This window comes from Silene latifolia, chromosome 9 (assembly GCF_048544455.1).
Source record: "Silene latifolia isolate original U9 population chromosome 9, ASM4854445v1, whole genome shotgun sequence".
Taxonomy (NCBI): Eukaryota; Viridiplantae; Streptophyta; class Magnoliopsida; order Caryophyllales; family Caryophyllaceae; genus Silene; species Silene latifolia.
In genome coordinates this window covers 176272817-176291799 of record NC_133534.1, presented here as the reverse complement: position 1 = coordinate 176291799, position 18983 = coordinate 176272817, and the positions used below count along the sequence as shown (strand labels likewise).

At 38.4% G+C, this 18983-nt stretch overlaps 1 non-coding gene across 1 annotated transcript; it reads left to right on the top strand.

The window, feature by feature from the left end:
* Positions 1-6151: 6151 nt before the first annotated feature.
* LOC141602824 (small nucleolar RNA R71) lies at positions 6152-6258 on the top strand. The gene has a single exon (XR_012524732.1). It is a non-coding gene; the product is annotated as a small nucleolar RNA R71 (small nucleolar RNA).
* Positions 6259-18983: the final 12725 nt, after the last annotated feature.

Sequence of the window (18983 nt, the reverse complement as noted above, 5' to 3'; positions counted from 1 at the left end):
GAGTTTCATTTTGGGAGTTTGCTTTTGTTTTTGTTTTTCCCCCCAATTTCATGTGGCATTTGACATTTGAGAACACTTTATTGCCATTTCTTTTTGATTTTTGGCATTTCAATACTTGACAACTTTTTTTGCATTTCTTTTTGAACATTTTCAAAGTCACCCCAATTAGTAACGAGGGTGCCTTGTATTTGAAGCTTAAGAGTTCTATTTTTGCTCCTCTTTTCATTTGATGCATTTTTGCAAACTTTCTTTCACTTTTCATTTCATTGAATTCAAATTGATTTCTTTTTGTGCCCATTCCCTTTTGTTGACAAAAATATGGTAGAACATGGATGATGGATGTATGGGTGCATGGTTTCAAGGGTCGCCTTGGAATAAACGGTAGCCAAGGAGTTATCACACCACAAGTTACTCTTGACTAGGCCTTAAACCATGGGTCAAAGGATACTAGCATGACACATCCTAGGGTGTTTTACAAGTATTCTAACAAGCAAAGTCTTAAGAAGAAAAAGCATCTACTAGGGCCTATATATACTTGTCAAGCTTCCCAAATAGACGGTTTCGCAAAATTTTTCTAACATGCAACTACATGCCATGATGCAACTAACATATAAACATCCTAATGCAAATGTTTCTACCAACTAATATGTCATATAAACTAAATGCAAGTCGTAAGTTCACATTGTTTTTACCGCATCAATCAAAATAAAGCCACATAGTCATTAACATAAAGAGGAAAAAGGAGATTGGAAAGATCATATCATGCGGTCTTCAATATCCTCATGTCTCGGATGTGGCGTAGTCAATCAAAGTGAACAAGGATAAAACAATATATACAAGACAATATATACAAAGGAAATGAACTTGTTTTTGGATTTTTCAGTTTTTTTCAATTTTTATGATTTTTGAAATTTTTCAATTTTTATGGTTTTTTGAATTAAAGTTAAGTGTTAGAATTCCCATCCCCACACTAATATGGGCATTGTCCTCAATGGCCAAAATGATGGAAATTATGCAAAGATGATGCATGATTTCTATACTAAATGCAATTCTACACTAAGCTATACTACATGATGCATGGTTTTTGTTATGACGGAGAGGATAATTTAGATTACCTCCCGTTGTGTATGCATCAACTTCCCCAAACCAAATGAGACACTATTGCTAATGTCAAAGCATTGGGGTAGTTCATGCACACACTATGCTATGCATGAAACTAGATTGTCATTTTGGATTTTACAAATGGGAACAATAAAGAACACCTCAATGGTACCGAGGTGTGAGTCCTTTGATGTTGCTAGGACTAAACCAACAATGATCAAAATGAAATAAGATACAAAGAGATATAGACAAACCATGGGAGTGTAGGAGTCTCCAAGGCTTGCTAGTCTTCCATCATGCTATCATCATCATCACTTCCCTCATGAGAAGTGGTCACATTGCCACTTTCCTTGGCACTTTCTTCTTCACTTTCTCCATCATCTTGTTCATCATTATCTTCACCATCTCTTTCTTCATCTCCACTTGCTTCTTCCTCAATATTATCATCAATTTCTTCACCATTTCCAACAACCTCATTATCTCCCACCACGTCCCTAGATGCACCCGGAAACAAGGCTTCTTTATCCGCCCAACTAGGCAAAGGACAAGATGGGTCAAGGAGTCCTTGCCTAGCTAAATGTAGGAGGGGAGGATATTGAGCCAAATATGCATTCTTCCGGTCTTCATAAGCTTGCTTGTGCATGGCTTGCATAAGAAGAGTGACATAGTCTTTCCCAATTTCAACTCCTTCCGGTTTGAACTCTTCATACACAAAGGGGTAAGGCGGTATAACAATGGAAGAGAAGGGGGTTTCATGATCACCCTTTTGTTGTTGAATGGTGTACTCGGCTTCTTCGGATAGGGGAAGTAGATAGTTGGTCCGGTGGACACTTAGGCGACAAATCTTTGAGGGTAAGGTGAACGATCTAGCTTCACTTGTTAGCCATCCATATTTAGTGTCAAGGGGGTTATGGGCAACCCACTTGAACTTGTTGATCATAATGTGCATATTAATAAGATGGCCACCTTCCTTTGCCTTGTACTTGCTATCCTTATTGAAATTAGCATCAAAGTGCTTGGCTAGGACCGTGACTAGGCCGCCATTAACAATAACGGTCGTACCCTTCTTCCCATTATCAACATTAAGCCATCTATCAACCAATAGCCTCAAAGAATTGAAAGGCTTGGTGTGAATTCTTCCGACATTCAAAGCCGATTCAAGGAGGATAAAATCAAGTCTTGTGAAATGATTGGTGTCTTTCCTAGCAATTATGGTATTTCCCACAACTTTGTGCCATACTCTTATGCCCGGATGATGGACCAAAAGAGCACGACAAGCATGAAAATCATCAAATTTCTTCCCGGAGATTGCCTCCCAAAGAGGCTCGGGGTCATACTTTCCATAATGCTTAAGATATCTCGATTCATCGCTAAGACCCAAAATTTCACCTAATTCCTTAAAGGTAATGCGTCTACTAATGTTAGCTAGACGAAACTCAAGATTTTCCCTATCCTCAACTTTGGTAACTTTTAAAGAACTTAAGAATTCCAAGACAAGGGAAGGGTATGTCGATTCCTTTGTTTCAAACAATTTCTTCAAACCCATGGCATTGAAAAAGGCTTTTGTTTGTTCAAGAACACCCAATTTCTCCAAGGCATCTTCACATATGAATTTGGTGGATTGAATTGATTTCATAGCAAACTTGACAAATGTATTTCTATGGGTATCGGAAATAAAAGTTACCTCCGGATAATGCAAGAGTTGATCGATTACCGGAGTAGAAGGTGATGCTCCCATAGAAATTTGTTGTTGTTGTGGTTGCACTTCCAAGTTTGGTGTTGATACCACCATTGCCAAAGCTTTCTTTGTTTGGAGAGCTTTTTGCCTTTGAGAGAGAGCCTTTGCCTTTGGTGCCTTTGTTGCTCCCTTTGTCCTTGCCATTTGATGAACTAACCAAGAAAAGAATCAAAAATCTTCAATTTGTAGGATGCCCAAATTGATTTGAAGGTGAAAGGCTTTGGCTTTATGAAATCAAAAATCGACTCAAAGGTTGAAGATTTTGTTCTTGGTTTTGATTTTTATTGAAGATGGAGTGATTGATTTGTTGTTTGAAGGATGGTTTGATTTGATTTTGGTGGATTTTGTTGAGGTTTTTTGTTTTTGTGATGGAGAGGATGAGGGTTTTGATGTTGTGGGTAGTGTTTATGAATGAATGAATGAAGGAATGAAGGTGGAAGGGTATTTAAAGAAGTCGAAATTTTCGAAAACGCAGGGGCAATCCGTGCGGATTAGGCCCAATCCGTGCGGATTCTGCAGCTTCAAAATTTTCAGAAGCTCGCCTAAAGACGGGCGGATTATGGGGAATCCGCTCGGATTCTTCTGTGTTGGGACGGGCGGATTTGTCTGCAGGACGGACGGATTTGATACCCAGAGAAATTTCTTTGTTTTCTTCAGCTGCAAAGACGGGCGTCTTTTTCACAAGACGGACGGATTCTATGAGACGGGCGTCTTTCCAGAAATCCGCTCGGATTCTTTAACAGTCAAGAATTCTTCAATTTCAGCTCAGGTCAGGACGGACGTCTTTTCAGCAGGACGCTCGGATTGTTGAAGACGGGCGGATTTGGTACAATCCGCTCGGATTCTGGTCCTTTGTACCCGGATTCATTCCATTCGTGCACAATGCATTTCCCTTTACCATTCTTCCATTCTTCTTCATTTCTTGTGTTCTTCATTGTGGGGGCACTACTAAGGCATGAATAGCCTAGGCAATTCCCATCCCCACACTAAGGTAAGGCACTACACATCAATTGAAGTCGTTAGTCCCTCCCTCACTTCTCTATTACATGACAATTATTTTGATCAAAGTAAATAAAAATCCAAAAATGACAAAAAATGCAATACAAAAATTGAAATGTAAGTTAGGGAGTTAGAAATATTTACAAGTGGTGGTTTAGGGAGGACTCCACCAAACTCTCATTCTTGATGAGATGTCAAGGGGGCATGTTCAAGGTGTTGTTGATGTTGCTCAACACCTTGAAGAAGTAATCAAAAGCTTGTTCATTATTATGGTAGAGGTCCTCAATAGACCGTGGCCCTTGTTGTTGATCATGATCGATGGCATGCCCAATGTAGGGATTAAAAATCCCTTCAAACTCGTCGTCCCAAAGACCACAAACTTCATTGAATTGATCATTGAAAATCTCTTGCTTAGATGGAGACAATTCTCCCAATTTCTTCTCTTGGCCAATGAGGCCATCCTCTTCTTCCTTGGTTGATTTTGATGAGCCTTGCAAGCTCTCCTTGTCACAATTCACTTGCTCTTTGAATGGAGCATCTTCATCTTTCTTCTTCCATTGGAGTTCCGATTTCTTCCTTTCATCCTTCCGGCTATAATGATCAATCATGAAACATGGCTCATGCAAACGAGGAGCTCTCATGGTTTTGTCAAGATTAAAAGTTATGCTTTCATCTCCCACTTCTAGAGTGAGCTCTCCATGTTTCACATCAATCACCGCACCCGCGGTGTGTAGGAAAGGTCTTCCTAAGATGATAGGAATGTTGGAATCTTCCTCCATATCAACAATGACAAAGTCTACCGGGATGAAAAACTTCCCAATTCGCACGGGGACATCTTCCCATATCCCTAATGGTGTCTTCGTCGATCTATCGGCCATTTGGAGTGTGATATTGGTGCATTTAAGCTCTCCCATTCCCAACCTTTTACTCACCGAGTACGGCATGACACTCACACTAGCCCCTAGATCACATAAGGCTTTGTTGATCGTCGTGTCGCCAATGGTACACGGTATTGAGAAGCTTCCCGGATGCTTTAACTTTGGAGGTGAACTCCCTTGAAGTATTGCACTACTCACCTTAGTGAAGGCGATAGTCTCAAGTTTCCGGATCGACTTTTTCTTTGTGAGGATATCTTTCATATACTTTGCATAGGCCGGAACGTGATTGATTAATTCCGTGAAAGGAATTGAGACTTCTAAATTCTTCACAATCTCCATGAACTTTCCAAGTTGATCATCAAATTTGGGCTTGGCTTGACGACTTGGAAAAGGAAGTCTAATCACAATGGGCTCCTTCTCTTTGGCCTTGTCTTCATTTTTCTTTGAACTTTCTTCTTTTGATGATTCCCTTTCTTTGGGGCTTTGCACAATTTCTTCCTTTTCACTAGCTTCCACAACTTCATCCTCAACTTGCTTCTTCGGTGCCTCATACCTTGTACCACTTCTCAAGTGAATGTCACTAACCGTTTCATGTTTAGGGGGATTACTTTGACGTGGTAATTGCCCCTTTTATCTTTGTGAGCTTGAAGATGCTAGTTGAGTCAATTGTGTTTCTAACATCTTGGTGTGAGCTAGAATGTTGTTGATGGTGGTGTCTTTTGCTTGGCTATCTTTTTGCATTTGAGTGAAAAATTCTTGTTGATTCTTTTGCATTTGGAGGACCGCTTTTTGGACATCAAAACCTTGTTCATTTTGGTGATTGTATGGATTTTGATTTTGGTAACCTTGGTTTTGATTGTAAAAGGGTCTTTGATTTTGGTTTCTCATGGGTGGTGGAGTGTATGTTGTTTGAGGGTTTTGAACATTTTGGCTTTTGTATGAGAGATTTGGATGGAACTTGGTGTTTTCGTTGTAAAAATTTGAATAAGGGGTACCACTTTTGTAAGCTTGGAAAGCATTAACTTGTTCGGTTGTTCCCCTACACTCACTTGGGTCATGACCCAAAGTTCCACAATTCTCACATATCCCACTTGGGATTGATGAGGATGCCGTCATGGCATTGACATGATGCTTTGATGATTTTGAGTTTTCCTCAAGTCTAGCCATAGCTTGTTCAAACTTCAAGTTGATTGTGTCAATGTGAGCACTAAGTTGAGCACCCAATTGAGTAACGGAGTCCACTTCATACTTTCCTCCTCTAGTAGCCTTGCGAGGTCTACTATATTGTGAATTATGGACCGCCATTTCCTCAATCTTGTTCCATGTTTGATTGTCATCAACTTCGTCGAACATTCCATTTGATCCCATATTGAGAATGTTCCTTGAATCTTCATATAAACCATTCCAAAATTGTTGTACCAAAAACCATTCGCTAAGTCCATGGTGAGGACATGAGCGACAAATACCTTTGAACCGCTCCCAAGCTTCATACAAAGATTCTTCATCCCTTTGCTTAAAACCCGTAATTTGAGCTCTTAGCATGTTAGTCTTTTCCGGTGGGTAGAATTTTTTGTAGAAAGCTAGAGCTAACTTCTTCCAAGAATCTATTCCAAGGGTGGCCTTATCAAGGCCCTTCAACCATTGCTTTGCGGTGCCGATTAACGAAAAAGGAAATAAGACCCATCTAATTTGGTCTTGAGTCACGCCCGTTTGAGAGATAACATCACAATAATCGCAAAAGGTTTCCATATGAGAATGAGGGTCCTCACTAGGCATCCCCCCAAATTGGCTCCTCTCAACTAATTGGATGAAGGCGGACTTGGCAATAAAATTTCCGGTTAGATGTTGCGGTGTAGGAGTACCATTTGGTAGATTCTCCTCGGTGGGTATAGAGTGTGACGAGAATTTAGGCATTGTAGGTGGATTTTGTGTGGTATTGTTTAATGGGTTCTCTTCTCCTTCTATTGCGAAAGGATTGACAAACTCACTAGTGGGTTGAACAACTTCACCAACACCTCTCAAATTCCTCCTAACAAGTCTCCTATTATTCGTCAAGGTTCTTTCGATTTCACGGTCAAAAGGTAACAAATCACCTTGTAACCTTCTAGACATGCAAAATATCAAACAGCTCAAAAACAATTAGAACAAACCTTGAGGAGTTCTACTTCCCCAAGGTGAAGAAAGACACAACTAATAACAATAAAAGAAATCTTAAATCAATTAAACACCGTCCCCGGCAACGGCGCCATTTTTGATCGAGGCCATTTCGTGTTCACAATTAAGTATATGTGGTCGTTGGTCAATGGTCGATACAAAACACAATTTATACTTCACAAACAACTCTACAATTAGTAAAGAGGCAAGTAAAGGTCGGATCCCAAGGGACGGGTATTGAAATGAGAATTCTATTGTAACTAGTAGTGTCTAGGGGTGTCACAAATTGGGTTGATGTAGAAGGTTACTAAACTAGAATAACAATGAAAATAAACAAGCAAGATGAATAGAATAAGGGGTGTAAACAATTGATTAAAGGCACTAGGGTGTCATGGGTTCATAGGGAAATCATGGGATATGATCATACAAACATGTTCTCAAATTATAAGCAAGCAATTATTGTTGTGATGGATTGAGTTGGGTTATGTCTTACAATCCTAGGAAAGTTTGGGTCCCGGAGCCGAATCGATTAGATTGTACAACACCTACAAGTCGACTTAATCTTTCCTACTCAACACATGCATGGTCTAACAAGACTCGAGTTGGGTTATGTCTTACAAGTCTCATTGAAAAGATAGGAGATGATAGTAAATGCAAGGATTCATAGGCTTAGCATTTCATCAAATATAACATGTGCATGTATTAAGATCAAAACAAGCAAGCAAATAAGATATGAAAGCATATTGATTTAAGCATGAATCATCCCCCATGTTGGTTTCCCCTAATCACCCATTAAACCCTAGCTAAGAGACTACTCACTCATTATCATGTTGATCATGCTAGCAAGGTTGTCAATCATACTAACAATATGAAACATGATGAATAAATGAAAGTAATTAGCAATAATTAAAAAGGGATTAAGAGATTATACCTACTAATGATTCCAAAATAATAATGCAAAGAATAATAGAAGAACTTGATGATTGATGGAAGGTTGTCAATCTCCCAATAAACCCAATAATCTTCTAATTACCCAAAATAAAGGAAGAACAAGAGAGAGATTAAAGAACTAAACTTGGATTAAAACTTGATTAATACTTGATTACAATATTGAAGAAAGATTTGATTGATTTTAACTACTCTAAATATTGATAAGAAGAACATGCTCCTCTAATTAGCCTAATGGGGTATTTATAGTGAAAATTAGGGAGGATGCATTGGGTTAACTAAGGGCTAAACTAGTAATTACACTTTTTAAGTTGAGCAAGGAGGACCCGTTATTTTCTGAGAGAAGGGCTTCTCTTTTCGTAGCTTGAAGAATGAAATCCGTGCTGTGCAGGAATCCGTGCGGATTAGAGTCGGGACGGCCGGATTTAGGCTGTGCAATCCGAGCGGATTCAGGAGAGGGACGCTCGGATTGTTGAGGGGGAATCCGAGCGGATTCCAAGGAGGGACGCTCGGATTGTGCTGGCTGGACGGGCGGATTGTCTGCAATCCGTTCGGATTGTTGGTCAGCGTCAATTCTTCTTCTTTTCTTCCTTTTTCTTCATAAATTCCTTGGGGATCTCCTTGGGGACGCAAGGATCCTTTCTTAACATTGTTCTTCTACTATGATATGTACAAAGGCCTTCTAGTCTTGTCTCTTCTTGATGCTTGGTCATTGAATACAATCAATTTAGCCTCGTTTTGCCATGAAAATGCAAGATTCTTACTCCTTTCCTACCAAGGGATCAAAATCTCAAAGAATATGCAAAACAAAGAACTAAAGACAAGAAATGACCCAAATAGGCACAAAAAAGCATGGGAACAAGGCTAATTCGGGGGCTAAATATGCGCTAATTATGGTCACATCACGCTGCGAGTTGTAATTATTTTATATTAAGTTTTAAGATGGATTAAGTTGTAATAAACATGTAATCATTAAAGTTTTAATTTAAATTACATTGGTGAGTTGGACTTTGTTATTCACTACCTCGGGAAACCAAGATGGTAACAGTTCTATTTATTTGGGAATGTCTAGCTAAAGGCTCCTGAATAAATGAGGGTGTTACAAAGTGGTATCAGAGCCACCATAACATACCCGTGAACCAAGCCCAACCGACACCACCATAACCTCCTACCTGTTCCACCTCGACTCACCACCACCACCACCTTCCTAGACTAACACCAAATGCCCCTATCAGCACCGCCCAACCACCGTACAGCCACGCCCTAACAACCCCATCCACCAACGACACTAATAACAACAATAAACACGACACTAACAACAATCGAAAACCCGACATCCAATACTAACCCTCCTAACCATAGCATCCCAGTACCCACCCTACCACCGTGGCCACCACCACACCTTCCCCAGCCACGGTGGTTTTATAATCAACCCAGCTAAGCACCAAAACACCGGCAGCAACAACAAGCACACTCCCTCCCCTGTTTTCACGTTTTTCTGGTCATAACCACCACAACCCGCCACCTTTATCACCCCAAAACCCACCAATATGACCGACTCCTCCCCCCACGACCAACCAACCCCAGCTCAGGTCACGATGGTCAAGCTACTGGTTGAAATTCTTTTTTTTAATGGTGCGATTACACCTAACCAAATACCACGACACCACCCCTAAAACCCGCCTGAACAGCCCCTTTCCCGAGGTCCCTGATGGTCAACGGTGGTTCAACGATGATCCTTGGTCATCCACGGTCACAACGGTACTTACGGCCTAATTTTTGGTGGTCTAGATTACGAGTTATAGCAAGGCAAAGTGTATACATAAGGCGGTTTAAAATATTACCTTGAGGCGATAATAAAAGTTAATTTTTCTCTTCTTTCCGTCTCCTAAAGCTTCTTCTTTCAATGAATAATTTCTCAGATTTAATGTGGTATTTATAGTGTAAGATTAGAGAGAATGCGAGGTCGATTAAGAAACTATTATAATTTACCTTACTCTAATTAGTGTATGAATTATTATTATTATTATTATTATTATTACCATCATAAATTATTATTATTATAATCATATATTACTACTCTTACCATAATTAGAATTACCATACATCTCTTTTACTAATCAAATTATTAGGATAATTAATATAATTATTATTACTTTTCCATTATTATTATTTCCATATTATCTATTATAAATTTCTGGTGCAAATCCCGATTATACTCATACCTTATTATAATAAATTCCGGTCAAATTAATCAATGGCACACGGTCTAACACTCGATTATTAGCTAAGCCCAATTCCCGACTTGGATTATTAATTTTATATTTTACTTAACGTCTTATTTGTAATTATTATTAGAAATGCTTTTAACTAATTATTAATTACATAAATTGTTAATATCAAAATACGGGGTATTACAAGAAAAGTGGTCGATCGAGCTATTTTAGCACATAAGGCACTTCGACACCTTCCGAAATACGCTCACGCATCCTCAAAGTGATTGGTTCCAAGCTCCGATTCCTTATTCTCCATAAATGTAAGCAAATGGGGCGAGTTTGGGCTCGATTTATTTTCTTTCCGGTCCGTACCTGCAATTTGCACAAGACAAACCAAAGTAAACTATTCGGGGGTATTTGTAGCTAGATGCTACATAAAATAGTACAGAAATACGTGTAAAAATGAGGTAAAAACCTTATATAAAACACACGCATCAAATCTCCCCAAACCAAACCTTTGCTTGTCCCCAAGCAAACTATGAATGCAACTAAGAATAAACAGTGGAACGAGACCAACGCATCAGCTACAAATCATCCGACGAAACCAATTTAATGCAACAACTTAACAAAGTGGCAAGTGATAAGTGCAAACGAATTAAATCAATGTTTCAAACTTACTGAACCATCGACCTTGCAAGACTCAAAGATATCGGACTCTCACAGGTCCCTCATCACTCAAGTTTAAGCACAGGGTGAGTATATAAGTGAAAGAACATGCATGCAATTAACATGAATAAAGTCTTCCACAACCGTACATACGCATTCCAACCAAACTAATGACCAAGACACATGCCGAGGACTTACATTTGGGTAAGTGAGGTACTGGGTAAGAAGGGGCTAAGATGAATTTTGAAATGTGGAGTTAATAGCCAAACTAGCAACACAAATCCAAATTATGAAACTGCATCCCAACTTCATACTCCATATAATAATACAGAACGGTGCAAATTCGATGCACTCAACTCACAAAACACCATAAACTCGTCAACTCCCCATAAGATATAAATAAGACATGGGAGTAAAAATCATCTATACAATTTTCCATTTTTTCGCATATGATTCTTCTTTCTTTTTTCTCATTTTTCTTTTTCAATTCTTTTTTTTTCTATTTGTTTCTTTTTCATTCCTTTCAATTCTTCCACCGACTTCTGAAATCAGATATATAACCAAACTGCAATAAATCATTCCAAACAGCTACTCATCACTAGCTCGGCTATGGTAGGCAAAATTATAGAATGTAGCTAATAGGACAAAAAGGCAATTTGGTTGTGTGAGGCTCATGGGTAGAATGAAATAGAAAGGAACTGCCTCTCCTACATGTGTCACCATCCACAGACCGAATGCATACAGGTATTAAGAAGATTAGACTCATGCTTATGCAAATTGATGTTACACGACTAACAGAAAGTACTACTCACATCCTAAAAGAAACCGGTCATGAATGTCACCAGTTTTTAAAGCTCTAACCTCATAATGTAATGTAGCTTGCCAATATATGAGTCAAGTCTATTCGTTCAGATAAGAGAGAAACAAAAACTCGTAGATTATGCACACTATCATGCTAACAATATGTCAAGAATATGCAGGGCAGAGGTAAGGATTTAATGTAGCGTCAAAGTTCAAACGTTCCGACTCAAATTAAACGTGCAAATTTTTGAATTTTATGTGATTTTTTGATTTTTTTTCTTTTTTTTTAATTTAAAAATGACAATGCATGCGGAAATAAGTAAACGTGCAAACGGAAAATGCAAGAAAACATGCAGACACAGATATGGATCCATACCTCCCTAAACCAAACCGTACATTGCCCTCATTGTACCAAAAATAGGGAAAGAAATGCAAACTAAGGAGAAAAGGATAACTGGAGTCGGAATACTTATAAGACATCATGAAGAGGGACCTTCACAAACCGACCATGAGCATGGGAGGTGATAGGTAGTCACACAGCAGCTCAACAGACGAAAACTAGCAGCTGGAAGACGGAATGACTCGATCGAGTGACTTAGGACAGCTCGATCGAGTGGTTTGGTGTCAAAAATGCTCGATCGAGCGACTTGAAACAGCTCGATCGAGTGATCGTGAATCTACAGCTTATCGATCGAGTATAGCAGTTACTCGATCGAGTGGTTATCGAGGCAAATAAGCTAGATCGAGTAGAAAAACTACTCGATCGAGTTGCTGCACCTGCAAAACATGAATAAGGAGCAAAGCAAATACAAAAGACACATAGTTCAGCGTTTAAAGTTCAACAAAAAGCTAAAGGCAAAGAAATAGTTCAACAAAAATACAATAAAACAGTCCGGGTTGCCTCCCGGAAAGCGCAGGTTTATGAGGTCCCGCACGACCTTTCTGGCATCAATTAACTGGCGGGTCAAGCTCGTCAAAGTACAAGACTTCAGCACGATTGTTTGCTTTATTTGCTTCGTGATAATGCTTCAAATACTGCCCTTTCACCTTGAACCGATTTCCTTCGGGACCTTCTAGCTCAACGGATCCAAATTTAGTGACAGTGATTGGGTTGTCGCGTACCCTAAACAAAGATAATATTTTTACCCTAGGCTTGGCTAACAAACAAATTAATGTAGTTAGGGAAGTAGGGGTCGATCTCGGGGAGACGGGAGTTGTTAATTAGTTGTCATGGTGCGAAATTTATCAAGGTCGATTAAAGAGTTTGGTTGGATGTTGGGTTTGTAAAATAAAACAATTGACAAAAAGATAAATAAAAATAAGAAGGAAAATCTAGGGGACGGGGTTTCACATGTAAATTAGCATAGGAATATTGTCGAACACGGGTATAGTGAAATCGGTAATTGTCTAAGTCAATGGCACATGCCTCTCGGTTTATTACCAACAATAAAACGGGTTATAGAGGCTCTCGCCCTTTCAAGGTCGCTTTACTATTCTTGCTTTGTCTAATTCCCTTCCCATCTCTCGATTTTAAGTCGGCAATTAACGAGTATAAACAAATGATTGTGGCCACAATACATAGTTTATAAATTAAATCAAGCAAAGAATATAGACAATTACAATGACGATACAAACCCGATTCAAACAATATAAAACGCTAATTAAACAAGTTAATCCCCTTCACCCTAGAATATTAATCTACTCAAACATTATAAAATGTAAAAAATTGACAAATATAAATGTAAATAATGACATAATAACAAATATGAAGATAAGATAATGAAATTGATAAAGGAAAAAGAGGAAAGAACAATACCAAAAGAAATGGAATAAGAGAGCGAGAAATTGGAAGAACGGAATGCGTAGATTAAAACCGAATCGAGAATGTAAATAATTGAAACGAATTACGTACGTACGTATTAAAATATAGTAGGTTATTTTTATTAATTCTAAGCGAAGGCTAAAGCAAGAAAATGACGGCGGAAATTCCGAAAATCACCCAAAACACGAACTGAAGCTTTGTTTATATAGGAACACGCTGAAACTTGAACCGTCAAGCCTGCCATCAGTCACCCCGATCGGCGCCACACCACCCCGATCGGGGTCGTGAGTTTGTCATTTTTATTCTCTAAATTTCGAACTTGAGCATGCTATGATTTAACCCGGGTGGCCAGGGATTAGGATGTCGGGGTTGAAGCCATGTACTCTACTCCTCGCTGCTTTTCTCTGTTTCATGCAAAACCAGGTCGTGGGCCACCACCATCGGCACCACCAGGTCACGGCCAACACCATATCAAGACACCGTGTTCAACCATGAACCATTGGCACGAGCCCATCAACATACGAGCTTCAAAACTCCGTCTGAACTTCAGCACACAGACCGTCGCATCCTATTTATTTGGGCATAGTTCCGTCTCCGTTGCAGCTAGTATAGAACCCCTATGACCTGGCCGTGCTGCTCCATTCTTTCACGCCCAAATGCATCACTATCATCTTTAGATGAGCATGAATCAATCTTCAACTAAGTATAAAACATTGGCATAAACCCGTCTTTACTGTGGCATGGTAACCATCTTGTAGTTTATTTATTTGAACTTCAAATGGCATGAAACTCGTTCCCTTTGAGTCGGGAATTGCAAATTAACAAGGCACGTCAACTTAGCTTTATTACTCGTAATTAGCTCCGCCTTACTCGGGATCCTCAATATTGTAGGAAATTGACGAAAAACCCGCTTCAAATCCTACAAATGACATAAACACAAGAAATACTATCCAAGACGATATTAGCTCAATAAATCGCTCCTAAGAGCGGATAAATAATATAAAACCGAGCTAAATATGGGGATAAAAGTATATATAAAATGAGTGTATCAAACTCCCCCAAGCTAAACCCTTGCTTGTCCTCAAGCAAGCAAACAACGTGAGAAGGAGAAGGGTATGAGCAACAATCATCCCATCTAAATGCAAATCCCGTCAAGTAACTTTAAAGCGCAATGAATCAAATCCCGAAACAATGTGGTCATAGGGAAAATGCAATACATGGATGAGATTTACATGACGGCGTAGCACAAAGGATTTAACATGGACATTTTGACTCTTGCATGATCTTATTGACATCGGAATCCTCACAGGAAATCACTCACACTTATGAAATGAACATGGCAATATATATATGTGAATGACACTCTCCTATCTTTGACTCAAGAGAATGCGCCCATGATCTAGTATGGTAAACATTCCAAATCAACAAGACAATGCTAAACATGATCATAATGCATAAGAAATGAAGCCAAGAGGACAAAGAAGAAGGCTAGGGGAAATGGGTAAGAAGGTGGACAAATAATCGAAACCTTAACCCTTCCCAAGCGAAAACAATTAGAACCAAAAGCAGCAAATTGTCTCATTAAACTTTACAAAGCAATAGAATACTTCCCAAAACAACTCTTTCATAAAAACATGGAAGTAATATTCATCTTCTTCTCTTCTTTCTCATCATTTTTCTCATTTTTTTTCAAGCTTCTTTCTTTCTCTTTCTTTTTCATTCATTTCGCATATTTTTTTTCAATCTATTTTCTTTTTCATTATTCCAAAATACATCAACCAAGATACGAGAATCAGCAATCCCGTACAACAATGCCTACAAAAACAATGACAAATATGTTAGTAATCTTTATCTCATTACATAACATATTCATATATGTTTCAAATTAATTTAGTCATAAAATTAAATACAAATCTTATGCATGCAAACATAAGTGAATATAGAGAAGAAATCGTTTTCTCACCATATGATTTTCGGATTAAAAGGGCACCAACAAGATATCCTTCTTGTTAGTTCTTGAGCATTCCAAATAATGGATGAACATAGATTCAAGTATAGAATCTCTCCCAAAAGTGAATACCCAAGGAATACTTCTTAAAGACTAAAATAATATGATCTAGTATTAGGATTAGTCTTACTTAAAATTTGACACAAAATATTTATTTGTTCTCTTGAAATATTTCGGTCCAAGAGGAGGAGATTTTGTAGTTTTTATTTCTCTAAAAGTTTCATAAGATGTAGAGAGAAAATAGCTATTTCTTACCCTAGAAATTCTATGTAAAAAATGAATGAATAAAATCATAGAGAATACACCTTCTCGCTTTCTTTTGTTTTGGCCGAAAAAGAGGCCCTTGGGTAGGTTGCCCAATGCCTTTTTAACTTTGCTCTTCTCAAAAGCTTAGGGTTGCATGGCTAGTAGTTAGCTTTCATGATTGTGTTTTCCACTTAAAACAATTAACACAATTTTTCCACTAACTCCCTCTAATATTTCGGCATACTTAAAATAAAATGGGTAGTCCATTTTATTTTTGTCATTTGTCAATTTTGTCACATGTAACATGTTACATGACATGTCACAATGTAATGTATTTTTTAACATATTAAAATTCAACATACTCATAAAATATGTCATTTACAAAATTGACTAATAATTCGTAATTACTTGTACCAAAACGGTTTATCAAATTATAAATTACAACGTCTTGTATTTATAATAAATTATTCATTCAATTTCTATTTCAATTGTTTCGTAAACAATAATTTTATCTAAGTAATAAAACAATTCAATTACTTAGACCGTATCTAATATTATCGAATTACAATAAGACACGTTAATTTTACTCACAAAATCATCCGTCAATATTTAAGCAATTTAATTAACTCGTATCGGCATACGATTAATTAAATAATCAATTAAGAGTATTTCCCTATAGGTATGACCTAAGGGGATCAACTGATCACCACTGTCGCACGACCGTAATGTCAAACTCTAGTCAGCCAATCATTACCGATATGTGTGGACCAGTTGACTGTAAAATATTACATCCGAATTGTATTCTTAAAATGAGACTTAAACATGTGATCATCATGATCGACAGTTGTGATCGCATTATTGTCGGAGGACACATATTCCAACAAAATAACCATATCCCAAAGACACAAGAGCACCCCAACACAAGTAGCAGGTCACTAGCTCAACAAAGGTAGGCAATGTTATATAAGTAGCTAGGAAAAGGGGTAAGATTTGGGCAATATATGTAAGCAAGACAAGGTGAATGGCTTCAAATGCAATCATGATAGCAAAGCTCATATAAAATGGAACAAAGACCATACTTGTGCGTTTTGATGTAACGCACACCAAGAGGAGAAACTACACACACCTAGATGAGACCGGGTATAGATGCACCGGCCAGTGGGGGCTCTACCTTACCATATATGTAGCTTGCCAATGTCAAGATCAAGTCTACTACGTCCAAAATTCATCCCTCACCCACTTTGTCAAGACATCCCCATGAATGCAAAACCCGTCAAATGCACGAATCATTAGCTTAAAAAGCTATAATATGGGAAATGCAAGGAGGAATGGCATATGCATAAGACAAAAGGGTGGACACAACATGAAACTTTTTATGAATTTTTTGAAAATTTTCAATTTTTATGGGTTTTTCAAATATATAAAAGCAATAAACAAGACCACTAAATCCCTCCCGCAAGCTAGAAGAACACATTGTCCTCAATGTGTAAAACGGGTTTGAGCGCAAAAAACCACATAGAAGGACAAATAAAACCAACAAGGGGATATGGGGATGACACATGCAGAAATAAAGAAGGGAAAGAAAACATACAACCGCGTAGAAGCTCCCCCAAGCTAGCTTTAAAATGGGGGCAAAGTCCAATCGAAGTAACAAAGTACCTGCGAAAGACAAGCTACTACATACTAAAGCAAGCTAATTGTCATATTGTTTTAACTATTACATCAATACCAATTTGAAATTGCAATTGTAATTGTCTCAAAAACATAATTAAACACGGGTTGCCTCCCGAGAAGCGAAATTTAAAGTCTTGCTAGACTTTGGTTCTCCTTGAAAATGATCGTCCTTTGTTCTTTAAAAAGCATGTCAAAGCCCTTAGAAGTCTATCGTAAACCTGCGCATGAGCAATACAAAAGCAAATATAAGCAATTGATAAGATATAAGCATAAAAGATCAAAGTTAAGGATTGGTAAATCTTATCAATGAGCGCATGGGAGACTTCAAAAAGAATCACCGCACTACTCCACTCGTCAGCAAGAGATGGAGCAACAAGCTTAAGACCATGAAATAAACCGTTAGTGCACAAACTATCATTCTCAAAGGTCTCAAATAGGTGGCATGAAGAATCAAGAAGGTAGGACTCATCAAAAATAGGGGGTTTATCCCACTTAACCTCTAAATTAGAATAACTAAGTCCTCCATCAACCTCAAATAGATCAACAATATCCTCCACGAAAGGATTTTCAAAGGTAACTAAGGACTCGGGCAAAACCTCATTGGAAGGCTCAATCTCATCATAGTCACAAGAAGACTAAACAACATCTACTATAAAAGGCCCGTCCACTACAAGGTCTATGTCATCAACATGAGTCTCTAAATGGTCAATTGGAATAACACTAGGGGGAATTTTTAAAGAAAAAGTCGGACCATCGTCATTGTCATCCAACAATTCCAAATCATTAGGGAGAAAAGACTCACATTGGGAGGGCGGAACAGCAAAAGGAGAAAAAATATGCTCACGTTGTGAAAAAATAGGCTCACGTCGTCTCAATTTCTTTTGAGAAAATTGTTCCAAACGAGCCTGAACCACTTTGAGTTCCTCTTGGATGCTCTGTTGACGAGCTACCTCTCGACATTGGGCAGCAATGAACCTTAGGAAAACCCAAAGCTCCTCCCCACTCTTATAGTAAAGACTCCCGCAACTCATGTAAAGAGCCAAATCACGGGACACAGAATCCATACCTTCAAGCACGACCTGACCCAATTCATATTCATTGTAAATAAAACCAAAAGAAGCAATACGGCCAACATATTCTTCAAATTGGGAAAGATAGTCATGAAAGGGTTCGTTTTGTTGTTGCAAGAAAGGGAATACAACCATTATAGACGGCAAAGCGGACCCCCCTTGAGATAGCTTCATTACCAACTAAATATGCATTAAAACTACAAAGAAACCGTGAGAATGGTCCCAAGAAACAAGTGTTCCCTGGGACAAAAGAAAAAAAGATAAAATTCAACAACTAATTAGCAAACAAAACCGTGCTCCCAAGAACGGCGCGCCAAAATTTGATAGGGTTGTCGCGTACCCTAAACAAAGATAATATTTTTACCCTAGGCTTGGCTAAGAAACAAATTAATGTAGTTAGGGAAGTAGGGGTCGATCTCGGGGAGACGGGAGTTGTTAATTAGTTGTCATGGTGCGAAATTTATCAAGGTCGATTAACGAGTTTGGTTGGATGTTGGGTTTGTAAAATAAAACAATTGACAAAAAGATAAATAAGAATAAGAAGGAAAATCTAGGGGACGGGGTTTCACATGTAAATTAGCATAGGAATATTGTCGAACACGGGTATAGTGAAATCGGTAATTGTCTACGTCAATGGCACATGCCTCTCGGTTTATTACCGA